The following is a 13,840-nucleotide window of genomic DNA, read 5'->3' as shown; positions in this document are numbered from 1 at the left end:
GTGCCTGCATCTTAGGTAAGGGAAACCGGCAGTGAAGCCTTCCTTTGTGGATGGTCCCACAGTCTTCTAGGACCTGTGTGTGTTCCAGAAGGCTGCTTAACCTCCCTGGCGGTATGATTATTTCCAATTTTTGGTGCTGAAAGCGGTACCATTTTTTTGCATGGAAATATGTAGTTTTTTATTGTAGGCTGTAATTTTTAGGAATAACTCACTGAAATCTGTCCGAACAAGAGTCTAGTAAACATTCCGGATATGATAAAACTTGAAACACGAAATCATAAATTATAATTTAATTAATAATCAGAAAAAATAATAATATAATAATAATAAATTTAATTCAATAATATAATCAAACCAAAAACACTGAAATTTGAAATACAGAGGCAAATTCGCACATCGCTGAGCAAAGTCGCAAAATTGTTTTCAGTGTCTGATGAGGAATTTCCCCACAAATCATTATCACTCAATTCTGCAAGTGGTTCTAATTTACTATCGCTGTTCTCTAGCTGGTCTAAAACCGCTTTTGACATAAAGGGACGCTTTTTGGACGCCATGGACTTTTCTAAGTTTCCAGGCAGAAAGAACAGTCAAAAGGTAGGCACTGGACAAAGCAGTAGGGACAAAATATACGTGAAATGCATTGAAACAGCAATGTTTTACTATATAATAATAATTTTTTAAAAAATGACATTTTTTTTAAATTTCAAATTTGCCGCCGTACGTCCCGACGTCACAGGGACCGGAACACGGAAGTCGGATGCCGGCATCGGCCGGAGGAGATGGCCGGGAACGCTGCAGGGGACACATCGCGGGAGCGAAGGACAAGGTAAGTGCTGCAGGGACTCCCTGAGCAACGCCGCATGGTAAGCCCGAGTGTAGCTCGGGGTTACTGCTCTTGGCACTGAAATCTTACCCCGAGTTACACTTGGGAATACCGCCAGGGAGGTTAAAGAGCTTAACTTTGCTAATCTGACTAGAAGTGGGAGCAAGTATCAATATCAGGTACCTGCTCCCCCTAAAAAAGTGCCAAAAGTGGCAATAGAAGGGGGGGAGGATGCAAACAAGCAAAACTTCCCCTTTTGGGTGAAGTTCCACTTTAGGAGGGTAGTTAATAAAAGTGCACTAATTCATTAGGATTCTCATTCTGTTCTGGAAAAGTGTTCTTAGAAGGACAACAGTCATAGTTTGGTATCCAAGTATGGTTTGAATTATAATGCAGATGGAGTTTTGAAGATGGAAACCCTAGTCATCTGATTTTTTTATTTGAGATGATTTATCTATTCATTTTATACTTTTCTGCCTCCACATCTTGATGGAGTAGCATAAGAATTTGCTATGTCAGTGATTTCTTTGACTAAAAAGCCATCTAGACTAATACACGTGCCACCCAACACGTTTCACTGCTATGCTTTACTACCAAATAAAACCATACTCACAAACTATTATCACTGCAGACAATTTACACTTAGATTTCAGTATAAGAGTACTTTATTAATCCCAAAGGGAAATTACTTCAATTTTCAAAACTAGTTCTGACTTAATGTGTAATTTGTTAAAGATGAATTCCAATAAAAAATACTTTTTGAGATACAGAACCAATCCTATGCCTTGCTGCCTGCTGATTACTGTAATAAATCCTCCCTTTAATGATGCCGGATTGTAAACACAAAGATGATCTTCTGGTGCTGTGGAGATTAAGAGCTTCATCTGTGACATTTAAGGGAGCCAGCCATTCACCTTCTCTTTCCTCATCCGTCATCCATGCACAAAATGTCTTGTATTCTTTTCACAGAATGCAAGGCATTCTGTGAATGCAGGAGGAGAGGTTTTGAAATGTGTTTGCTGTTCCTCTGCCCTCATCCATTCACAGAATACCTTGCATTCTGTGAAAATAATACAAAGATTTTTTTGGAAAAACACACTTTTTACTGGAGATCAGCTTTATGTTTTCATTTAAAGCTGAACTAGAGGTCATAAATGTAACCCTTTTATCTGAATGGTAAATTGCAGCTGAGCTCCAGTCAAAAAGCTAAACAAACAGATTAAATATTTATAAGGGAACTGTTTTACCTACCAAAGGATTTGCATTTATGTCCATCCGTTTATGGGATTTAGAAAGCTCTGTCACAAAGCACATCCATTCTGAAAGGGCAAGAGACCTAATTTTTCCCTGCTTCAGTTCAGGAACACTTACAGGTCTTGTCCCTCCCCATCCCTGTCACTAAACAGTGAAAAGAAAAGCAGCACACTGATAGGCTCATCTCTCTTTCTATCAGCATGTTACTTGCACTGTAGCAGAACTGATTGCCTTTTTCTTCTGCTTTTCCCTCACCCAGTCTGAGCTTTGCTGTATGTGGAACTGCAACAGGCTGATAACAAGTCAGTTTCAGGTACTTACACTGCATACATTAAAAATAGTTTAGCTTTAAAGCGGTAATAAATCCAAAAATAAAAATGTATTATAGTGTAGTTGATCAATTCTTAGATGTGGTGGCTGCATTAGTTTTCTTTTTTGTATATTTATACATTTGTCTAGAGTTCAGCTTTTACTAACCTAAGCCTAACCGCCCTCTTTTCCTTATCCAGGCAAGCTATGTCCCTATGTACATACATCAAATCAGCAGTAAACTTGGTAAAGAACCTGTGGCTATGCTGGGTGCCACTTCTGTCAAGAAGGTATAGGTAACATGGGGAGGGTGAAGGAGGCTGTTAGCTTAGGTCAGCCAAAAGCGTAGCTATCAATTAACTTACCTTGGCAGATTGGGAAATTTTAGACAGCATTTCTAGGTAATCAGTATATGAATTTTGTATTGCTGTTCATAACCCCAGACATCAACTTATTTTAATCCGTTAGTGATTCCAAAGTTTAGCATGAATGCTGAACATCTGGATGGGCCAAATGTGATACAGAAGGAAACGCAAGAATGCACCAGGGGGCTTGACTGTGATAGCTGCCATCAGATGATTGAAGATGCTTTTCAGACAGATCTCAGCGGTCTTTACAGATTCTCTTCATAGAAGCCAGATAGATGCATATACTATTGACTTTTTCATTTTGTTTCTTGCAATGTTATAAGACTGTTCATACAGTCTTATAACATTGCAAGAAACAAAATGAAAAACTCAAGCTTTGTGTCTTTAAATGCTCTTACTGTACATGTCATGGTTTTGGCTTTATAGATCAGTGTTTAGTCACAGACTATTTTCTCACTTGGGGGGAGTATTTGTACCTAAGTGCATAAAACAACACTAAGATATTAAGTACAATAATTTTTAGCAACCAATCATTAAAGTGTAAAAGATTTTTTTTAGTTTTGGTCAGAGTGGGGAAGGGTTAGACCCACTCTAGTTTTTTGTTCTATCTTTGTCCCCTTTGGGACAAAGAACAATGGGTGGTTATAATTTTTTCACTGGGGACACCTGTTTTAGGTGACATAAACATGTCATCTTCAGTGCACTCAGCTAAGTGGGAGCAATCAATTTACTTACCCACATACACTATATTGCCAAAAATTATTGAGACACCCTTTCAAATCATTGGATTCAGGTGTTCAAATCACCTCCATGGCCACAGGTGTATAAAATCAAGTACCTAGGCATGCAGACTGCTTCTACAAACATTTGTGAAAGAATGGGTTGCTCTCAGGAGCTCAGTGAAATCAAGCGTTGTGCCATGATAGGTTGCCACCTGTGCAATAAGTCCATCTGTGAAATTTCCTTGCTACTAAATATTCTACGGTCGACTGTTAGTGGGATTATAAATATGTGGAAGCAACTGGGAACAAGAGCAACTAAAATGAACAACAGCAACATAAAATGAGAGAGTGTGATCTGCGCATGCTGAAGTACACAGTGCGCACAAGTTGCCAACTGTCTGCAGAGTCAATAGCTAAAGACCTCCAAACTTTGTGTGACCTTCAGATTAGCACAAAAACAGTATGTAGAGAGCTTCATGGAATGGGTTTCCAGCTGCATCCAAGCCTTACATCAGCAAGTGCAATGCAAACTGCCAGATGCAGTGGTGTGAAGCACGCCACCACTGGACTCTAGAGCAGTGGAGACGTGTTCTCTGGCATGATGAATCACACTTCTCTGTCCTACAATCCAATGAACATGTTTGGGTTTGGTGGTTGCCAGGTGAACAGTACTTGCCTGACTGTATTGTGCCAATTATAAAGTTTGGTGGAGGGAGGATTATGGTGTGGGGTTATTTTCAGGGGTTGGGCTTGGCCCCTTTGTTCCAGTGAACAAAACTCTTAAGGCGTCAGCATACCAAGACATTTTGGACAATTTCATGCTCCCAACTTTTTGGGAACAATTCCTGTTCCAATATGACTGCGCACCAGTTCACAAAGAAAGGTTCATAAAGATATGGATGAGCAAGTTTGGGGTGGAGGAAGTTGACTGGCCTGACCTCAACCTGATAGAAGACCTTTGGGATGAATTAGAGCGGAGCCTGCGAGCCAGGTCTTCTCGTCCGACATCAGTGCCTGACCTCACAAATGTGCTTCTGGAAGAATGGTCAAACATTCCCATAGACACACTCCTAAACCTTGTGGACAGCCTTCCCAGAAGAGTTGAAGCTGTTATAGCTGCAAAGGGTGGGCTAACTCAGTGTTGAACCCTACGGACTAAGACTGGGATGCCATTAAAGTTCATGTGTGTGTAAAGGCAGGTCTCCCAATACTTTTGGCAATATAGTGTATGTGTACAAAACCAATGTAATGTAATGAGATGACCACTGGGTGATGTCATGAATAAGTGTTAATTGAACCCCAGCACTAGCCAAATGTAGTGAAAGCATGGATGGCTCCATAATTAATAAGTCTACAAATTCATGAAATCCAAACAAAATGGATAAACTCAGGAGCCAGGCACATATACACCAATGAGTCCAGGGAAATATAAATAAGGATGATGGTGAAATTGCTTATTAAATAGAGTCTTCATCCAATGCAGTCTGCAACCAAATGGTCTTATGCATCCAATCTTTGGCACGGTCAAGTGGTTGTTTTTTTATTGTTTAGGTTACAGCTGTCTAAGGTGAATAAGCCCTTATAGTGTGCATTTGTAAAAAATGTCTAGCCAAAACCATTTCTTTTAGGTTTGAACAGAGTAGGGAAGATTTAAACCCTTGTCAGTGTATGTTTTGCCATCTGTGTAAATTGAGGAAATTTTAGTGTATTTTCTGTTAAAGAGGCACCACAAGAAGTTAGAGAAAGTTTCATAAGGTGAAGAGAATTCACCTCTTAGACAGGTGTCCCCAGAACAGGTGTCCCCGTATGAAGATTTCCCCTTACCTCTTGTTTTAGAGTCAACTAACATTTTGGACTTTCCCTCACTTTCCTTCTAGATGACAAAAGTATGACAATGGTGACCAATATAAAAAGAGGGGTGAATCTCCCCAATGGGGCCACAGACAGCTATAAACATTTGACACAGGATCTAACCCTTACTCCCTTTATTAAAAATAAGAAAAAAAAGTTTTGCCTACACTTTCACTATCACTATTAACATATTATGGACTATCAAGTTTGACATTGATAAACACATTTGTTTTAAGATTGGAAATTTTTTCTTCAATGGGAGATGGGGATATAAGCATGGCAAATGCTACTGGGGCCAATTAAAGGGAAATGATTTGGATGGGATGATTTATTTTTAAAAGTGCAAGTTCTGAGTCAGCTATCCTGACCTGGCCTCATTATAAATTGGGATTGATTAACTAAAAATTAGAGAATGTAAATAAGATAAAGCTGTGTTTGTTTCAACCATTCAGTCATAAGCAACCAAAATCCTTTGTTTATTTCCCTTGCACTTGATTAGATATTTAAAGTGAACACAGCTTGACAACATTCACTAAAGTGAGCATTCTCTACTCTAGCTTTTCACAACCAGGGTTCCCTAACCTCAAGATGCTATAGGGGTTCCTAGCAGTGGAATATTGATCTCTAACCTATACCCTAAGGGGCAGACTTTTCCACTCACATCCAGTGTCAGGCCCCATTCACATCTGAGAGTAGAGTTTTTGTACATTTTTTTACATTTTTTATAAGCGTTTGCGAGCATTTGTGCATGATTTGTTAAGGCGTTTTTAGGCTTTTTTGAGTTCTGGCATTTTTGTATTAGGCAAGAGAGAAAATTTTATCTCTGATATCAATTGCCATGTTTTGCAATGCCAGAAAAACGCTCTTAGTCACGTGGCATAACGTGCTAAAGTGCATAAAAACGTGCAATTTGCACATTTCCATGTGTTTCTATGAGAATGAAAAAGAGCCAAAAAACCCATTAATCTGCCTGAATGGAGCTACAAAAGTAGCTCCAAAATTTTTTTGAACTTCAGGCGTTCTACTTCAGGTGACTTAGAGTGAAGATGTGAACCATCTCCATAGAGTAATATCGATTTTTTCTCCCTTAAAATTTTGGAACTTCAAGCTTCATGCTACAAAACACTCAGGTGTGAATGGGGCCTAAGGGGTCACTTTTACGTCTTCACTTTTGAGCAGCAATGCAAAGGAGCATTACAATGAATAACAGTTCAAGGAGACATTTTACTCTGATCTCCAGTTCAGTGGGGTCTTCCCCACTGAGTGTAACAGGGCATTTCTCTAAGTCCCTAGGTGTAAGAAAATACTACAGTTTACATTAACTGTGTATATTGTTATTCATGTTATTTCTGTTATTTCATAATTATTACAGAAAATAATTTTGTCATGTGGAACAGGAGGGTGATAAAAAAAAAGGTCTGTGTTAGAGTCAAATGCTCTTTGTATTCCATTGTTTTCTTTAAAACTGTCTGCAGTTTTGTGATCACACTTAATGATAATTTTCAGCAGGTGTTATCGAAGACCTAAAAATAATTTCAAGGGTTCCTCCATGCTAAGAAGATTGAGAAAGGCTGTTCTACTTCATAAGAAAATCAAGCTCCCTGAGCCAATAATATTGCAAGATTTGACAAGCCTACACTTGTAAAACACAGCCAACAATGGCATTTTCCAAATTTGGATTCCACTGAATCACGTTACGGCAATCATGATAAAATTCAATATACTAAATATAGTTACTTCCACAGTTTCCTGTTTTTAGTAATATTATACAGTATATCAAATACAAACATGAGGCAATAAAAAAGCAATTATATAATTATATGTTTACTGTTATTGCTTTATATTAGATACTTTTGTTGTACTAACAGTGTCTTTCCTCAAACCATCTCTTGTGGTTCAAATACAAAGCTGCAAACATCCAGATATACAATCAAGAATTATTTAGCATGCATCAAAACCCCTTTTGGTGTTTGACAAGGATACCCAATAAAAGAATCTTTCATTTCCTTCCATGAAAGGAGAGATGGATATCTCTTCTTTGATGTTAACTTGAAGTATATATTTGGGCAGATGGTGTATGTTAAAATGCTCAATGCCCTCTCTATAGGCTGACAAACACCAGCAATCAGGCTACTAAATCTAAATGCTCAGAGATTTGTCTCAGTGTATGATGTGTAATGTTCACAAATAAAAAGTGACTCGCATATTGATATTTTCAAGATATGACCTGTGTGTTTGTGTAATTGGGGCTATATAATATATTTAAAATGAATTGCTGAAAAGCCGATTCAGTATAAAAGTGCACAGTTGCTTATCTGATATAGTAGATATTGATTTTTTACCTTTGAGTGGGATGTATAGAAGGCTTCCAGCTCTGCAACATTAGCATAATCTATTGATTTCATTTCATCTGCTGGTGGAGGATCCTTATTGCTTCAGTTCATGAATTGGCATGTTCTAAAGTACAATAAAAGATGCAAGTCAGGCAGACATATTCAGCATGTACACACAGCCCCACTGGTTACTCTTGGACCTTCCAGATCATTAATAAATACTACTAAGACCTTTCATCTTAGATGGTTCTTAGATGGACCTAGATCTTAGACGGTTCACTCATGACTGATAAAAGCAGATGAAGAAGCAGTTTTAGTTTCAAGATCTCAGATTATTTTATTCTTTGTCTTGTTTTAATTAAATGATTTGCATGGTTAGACAACGATTTTGAGGTTTTCATCAAAGTTATAAGATGCCTTTCATGTGTAGAACAAGGGGAAGTATGACTAACTTGGATGATGTGGGAGTGGGGGCTACAATGTCTACAATGTAACCTAAGTAAATTAAAAACACTGCTAGAAGAGATTATTTCAAGTTTACTAACTCAGCACAGGGCAGCACTGCAGACTTTATTTAAGCCATGGCTGGACAAAGCCAGGGAACGAGAACTTAGATTGAGTTCTTGCGCTTGTGCTAGCATTTAAAGCTGAAATCCAGCAAACATATAACTGCACATTTAAAATATTTGTGAACTGCCTTTCTAACAAAATATTGATAATTTTGTTTAGTTAGTTTTGTAATCCAGGCATCCTTGCTAGACAGCGTATTTTTGGTGCCCAGGAGATCCTGGCGCTACGTACAGCTACCCATAGACATGAATGGGGGGTAATTTGTTTGCAAACTTCCCATGCAAAGTGAACAGTCTCTTTGTTTTTTGGGAATCAACCACAATGTGTCTGGTTGGAAAAAAACATTGATTTGGGGTATGTAAAGTAGATTTTCTAGGGATGGATGTTGGCGATGGGAGGGGCACAAAGCTTGTAATATGGTTTCATATTTACATTCCAGACAGAGCATGGAGCTGTATGCTTTTTATGTTTTATTTTATGCCTTTTTATGTTTAGCAGGCTGGTCTTTGCTGCCGTTTACAGAGCTTTAAAGCTGATGATTTTTAAAAAATATTTTTTGTTGGATTTTTAGAATAAAAAATAGTGTACAGTACATAAGTACAATATTACTATTCATATCAAAGGAAAAGTCACAACAAAAAGTGAAATAACAAAAAGAAAAAAAACAAATAGGCTTCATGCATCACAATTTGAATTACAACTGTATGTAAAGTAATTATTTAATTGCCTTAAAGTGAAACTTTAGTCAGACCTGCTAGATCACTTCAGGTTGGCCCCTTTTGCAGGTATAGCTATGTAAAATATTTAAAATAAGTGCCTATACTGTTCACAATCCAGTACTACATCACCCTACACTGCACATGCTCAGTTGCTTTTTATTTTGCCAAAAATGTAGAATCCAATCTGCTGAAAGCCTAAAGATTTACTGCTGTCCACGGACTTTGGGCTTCAACAAAATGGCAGCCTCTGACAAGAGGAAACAGGAACAATGCTGGAGGCAATTTACAGCACAAACTAATTTTAGTAGAAAAGTTATCAATGTGGAATGTATGTTAATTGCTAAAGAACATTATTTTTTATCAAATTAAAGTTGTTCTTTAGTTAGGTAAATATATATATATATATATATATATATATATATATATATATATAAAATAACAGGGATAAAGACCTCAGGAGAAATATATTTTATATTTGTAGGAAGTTAGCGTATGTTGTGGTGGAGACTCCATTCTAAAGGTGAAAAAAGAGGGAAAAAAACCCTAAAGGAAAAATTTAAAAAAAAAATGGAAGTCGAACGTTGGGCGAAAAGAATATAAAAAGGGGAAGAAGAGAAGGAAAGACAAAGTCAGAAAAAAAATAGAAAAAGAAAGAGAATTGGAGTGACAGTAAAACCAAACCTCACCTTGGCAGGGATACTAGTTACAGTTAAACATGTAATGTTATAGTGACCATGGTGAATCAAAAGGGTTCCCCTGTAAATAATTAGGGATCCAGGAGTCCCAAATTTCATTACATTTTTTTTTGGTTTGGTCAAGTAAGGTGGTAGCCATTCTCTCATTTATAGAATACCACAAAAACTTATTTTTGACCTGATCTAACATAAGAATTTCTGACTTCCAGGTTTTGGACAGAACTTGTTTAACCACTATAAATATAAAGGAAATCAATTTAAATTGAATAGGAGTACAAGAAGGGGGCTTCAGATTTAGGAGGGTCTCATAAGGGTCTTTGGGAATATTAATATCCAAAATTGAATGGATGAATCAATAAACCCCAGCCCAGAAAAATGTGATCTTTGGACATTCCCACAACACATGCACTAATGTTCCAGCCACACCACAGGTTCGTAAACAATGGTCAGATGAGTTTTGTGTGAATTTTTCTAGCCTAGATAGTACCATCTACCAATGAAGCAAAGGTTTGAAGTTACTTTTAAAATAGGAATTTTTGGATCCACAAGTGTTATTATCCCAAATCTGGGACCATTGGTGTGTTTTCAGAAGATTTCCCAGTTCTTTTTCCCATTGTTAAACATATGGTAGGGAGTTTGTTGTGTCTCCAATCAAAATAGATTTACAGATTAAGGACAAGCTGAAGATAAAATTTAGACAGGCAGCTGATCAAATCAGATTCACAGCCCCCCTCGTGTTCCTGCCTGCTCTAATCAGATGGGGCCATATGGAGTTTCAAAAGAACAAAAGAGTCTGAAGAGAAGGAACTTCAGTTGTCTTCTCTTTCAAGAAAACCCATAACGGTCTGTAACACCAGTGGCATCAGAATAGTCTGTACTAATGCCTATGTGAAATAAAGATTTTTTTAAATGAAAATTTTATATAAACAGTAAAAACTATAAACATCAATTTAAAAACATTAACTTACAAAATAAATTTAAAATTGACCCAAAACTATTATATAATTTCCTTTTAATTGAATAAACACTAAATGCAAAGTACTGCAATGCATACTTGGTACAGGGTATATAAAATACATCTTATGTCGACAAACTTTATAATGTGCACTCTATTACTCTTTCTTCTACTGTATTCCTGTATTTGGGCTTTGGGATATCTTTTTTGTTCTGTTCTTTTAGCCACTGACAGTGATGACCAATTCATAGTTCCCATTTGTTTCCACAATGATGTTATTGAATGGATGTGCTTTCATGCACTTGAGTTTTCATCCTTGTTCATTTGAATGTGGCTGATTTGCTCTGCAGAGGGACACGTCTCCAGCACTCGATGAATAGAAAGCTATAGCGCATTCATTATACAAGAATTGTTACATAAACTGCTTAACAGGCCACAATGAAGCAAGCTGGGGAATGAGTGCATTTTTCTGAGGCTTTTACAGGGATTAAGAAATGTGGTGAAAAAAGGGTAAGGGCGCTGTAAAGGAAGCTTCGCCAGCATTATCCAGCTGGAGAACCTGGCAACATTTTTAAGTGCATTAGCAGTTATTTACTGAACACTATACTGACTCAAAACAAATGCGACATTGTAGTCTCAACAAAACTGCTGAAAGGCCCCTCTATGTTTACAACCAAGCTGTTAAAACTGAACACCAGGCAGATATTTAACCACTTACCCTCCAGAGGATTTACCCCCCTTCCTGACCAGGCCATTTTTTGCGATACGGCACTGCATTATTTTAACTGACAGTTGCACGGTCATGCAACACTGTACATAAAAGAAATGTATGTCCTTTTCCTCCACAAATAGAGCTTTCTTTTGTTGGTATTTGATCATCTCTGCGACTTTTATTTTTTTGCGCTAAAAAAAATAGACCGACATTTTTGAGAAAACCCTCCAATATTGTTGACTTTTTGCGATAAAACATATCCAATACAAAAAAAAATTAAAAAAAAATCCCAATATGTGTAAATTAGTTGGTTTACGTGAACATTATAGTGTCTATAAATGGCAGTATACATACTGGAATTTAAATTGTTTTTAAACTAGTAAAAGATCAGTGACTTATAGTGGGATTGTAGGACTGCGGCAGCCATTCTGACACTGGGTGGGAACTGACACTGACATCCCCAGTGACACTAATACAGTGATCAGTGCTAATAAAAAGCACTGACACTGTACTAATGACACTGGGCAGGAAGGGGTTCACTTTTGGGCGATTGAAAGGGTTAACTGTGTGCTGTGTGTGTTTTACTGTGTGGTGTTTTACTACAGAGACAAGCTGCTTTGTATTTCTCTACTGTGCAGAGTAATTCAAAGCAGCCTGTCCTTGCTGGCAGGAGAGAGACCTATGTTGTTTACATACAGGTCTCTCCCCTGTCATTTTATCTGGCAATGGCCGAGTGCTGGTGGGGATTCTCCGACCGGGACCCGGTGAATGACATCCCTATGCCGCAGGTGGTGGTGCGGGGAGAGCGGGATTTTTATTTTACCAAAGACACATAGCATAATACATTTTGGCCTACATTTAGGAAGAAATTAGATTTTTTAAATTGTTCATTGGATATGTTTTATAGCAGAAAGTAAAAAACATTGGTTTTTTTTTCAAAATTTTCTGTCTTTTTTTTTTGTTTGTATAATAAAAAATAAAAAAAACCTAGTGGTGATCAAATATCATTATAAGAAAGCTCTATTTGTGAGAGAAAATTTAATTTTTCTACAGTGCAGCATGACTGTGCAATTGTCAGCTAAAGGTGCGCATTGCCAAATAGCAAAAAATGGCCTGGTCATGGAGTGGGTAAAACCTTCTGGAGGGTAAGTGGATAAAAAGCAACATCTGGTTATCTAAAATGTCAAAGTCAGTAGCTACATGTACTGTTGCTGCTGACTTTTAAAAACACATACCAACCCAAGAGGTTTAGTGCTGCCTTCCTAGAACCTGAAGTTACACCTCTTTTTTCATTCTCTTTCATTTTGATTTCATAAGCCAGCTGTGACTTTCTGATCACCCTAATGTGCATACATGAGATCCTCTGCATTGGGGGAAGGTGTCCTAATGTTTCATGGTATGTGTGATGTGTATCTCAGGAGGCTGCGGGTGGGGGTGAGGGCCAACTGAGGGCTACGTCATCCTCACCTAGTTAGTGAATAATGTACCTGCTGAAAAAGGTACATGCTACCAAAAAATATCTAAATGTGTTATAGGATGGTGGGAGGGTTAGTATGATGCAATATGTGAGTGAAGATCCATTTTAACTATTTTCTTCTGCACTGATGTCAATTGTTCTGGCTCGACTTCCCCCTCCTGTCAATGTCCATGCTCACTATTGTTGCATACAGATTAATCCTATGCAATCAGTACAACAGAAGCCTGCTCTTGTATGTATTGGTTGCCATGATAACTCCTTCTGGCACAGTCACTCTCTTCATCAGCACGCCACATCTGAGAATGACTTCTGCATGCATGTTAAAAGTCCTGAGTCCCAAGTGACATAACATGACATCACAGGTGACTTTTGTACCATGCATTTTAAGCAATTACCACTGAAACATGGAAGAGTAACTAACTAGTTCACCTAAAATTAAGAAATACCAGTACCTAAACCCACATCTTACCCATGCCATGAATGATACCTGCACAGAACATCTGCATCACTAAGAGTCCTAGAAAGGCAGAATCCTGTGCAGGCATGATTTAGACAGAAAACCCAACTCTAGGAATCTTGAAAATGAACCTTTGTGGTATGACTATGTCTACACTGCAAGGATTAATTGCCTGTTTGGTCTGTGGGAGATTCAAACTGCTTCTACTTACCTGATCCTCAGTAATGTCCAAAGCAGGACTATGGACCCTGACTTTATCTTGATGATGTCAGGACCTTAGACCACTGGAGAGTAACAGAGAAGGCACTGCGGGGACTGATCTAGCAGTGTAGAGTGTAGAGTTGGGTAAGTAAATGCATTTTAACAGATCTCCTAGATCTAAAGGAGCACTGGAACAATTTTCACGTTTCCCGGCGTTGGGCTTTAAGTAATCAGATTTACTGCAAGGATATGCAAAGATATTACTGAGAGTGCTATTGCACTCTAAGATTTGTTTAATTAATATAATAAATGCATGTTGCAAAAAAATCTGAATAACTGTGTACACAAGCCCTTTTTCTACTTATTAGCAGATCCCATATCCCAAGATGCATGA

The 13,840-nt window shown here is 37.8% G+C and overlaps 1 protein-coding gene across 2 annotated transcripts in view; it reads right to left on the bottom strand.

Moving 5' to 3' along the window:
- The window catches only part of TMEM108 (transmembrane protein 108), a 312,715-nt gene that overhangs the window by 265,990 nt on the left and 32,885 nt on the right, over window positions 1-13,840 (bottom strand). The window contains exon 2 of one of the 2 annotated variants that reach the window (XM_089672538.1): window positions 7,670-7,784. The exons of the other annotated variant lie outside the window; for it this stretch is intronic. The gene's annotated coding sequence lies outside the window, so the exon portion shown is untranslated. The remainder of the gene's footprint in view (window positions 1-7,669; window positions 7,785-13,840) is intronic. 2 annotated transcript variants of the gene reach the window in all.

Source organism: Staurois parvus, unplaced genomic scaffold, assembly GCF_062004578.1.
Source record: "Staurois parvus isolate SC_StPar_1 unplaced genomic scaffold, SC_StPar_1.0 ptg000130l, whole genome shotgun sequence".
Classification (NCBI taxonomy): Eukaryota; Metazoa; Chordata; class Amphibia; order Anura; family Ranidae; genus Staurois; species Staurois parvus.
This window is presented reverse-complemented; position numbering and strand designations above follow the sequence as displayed.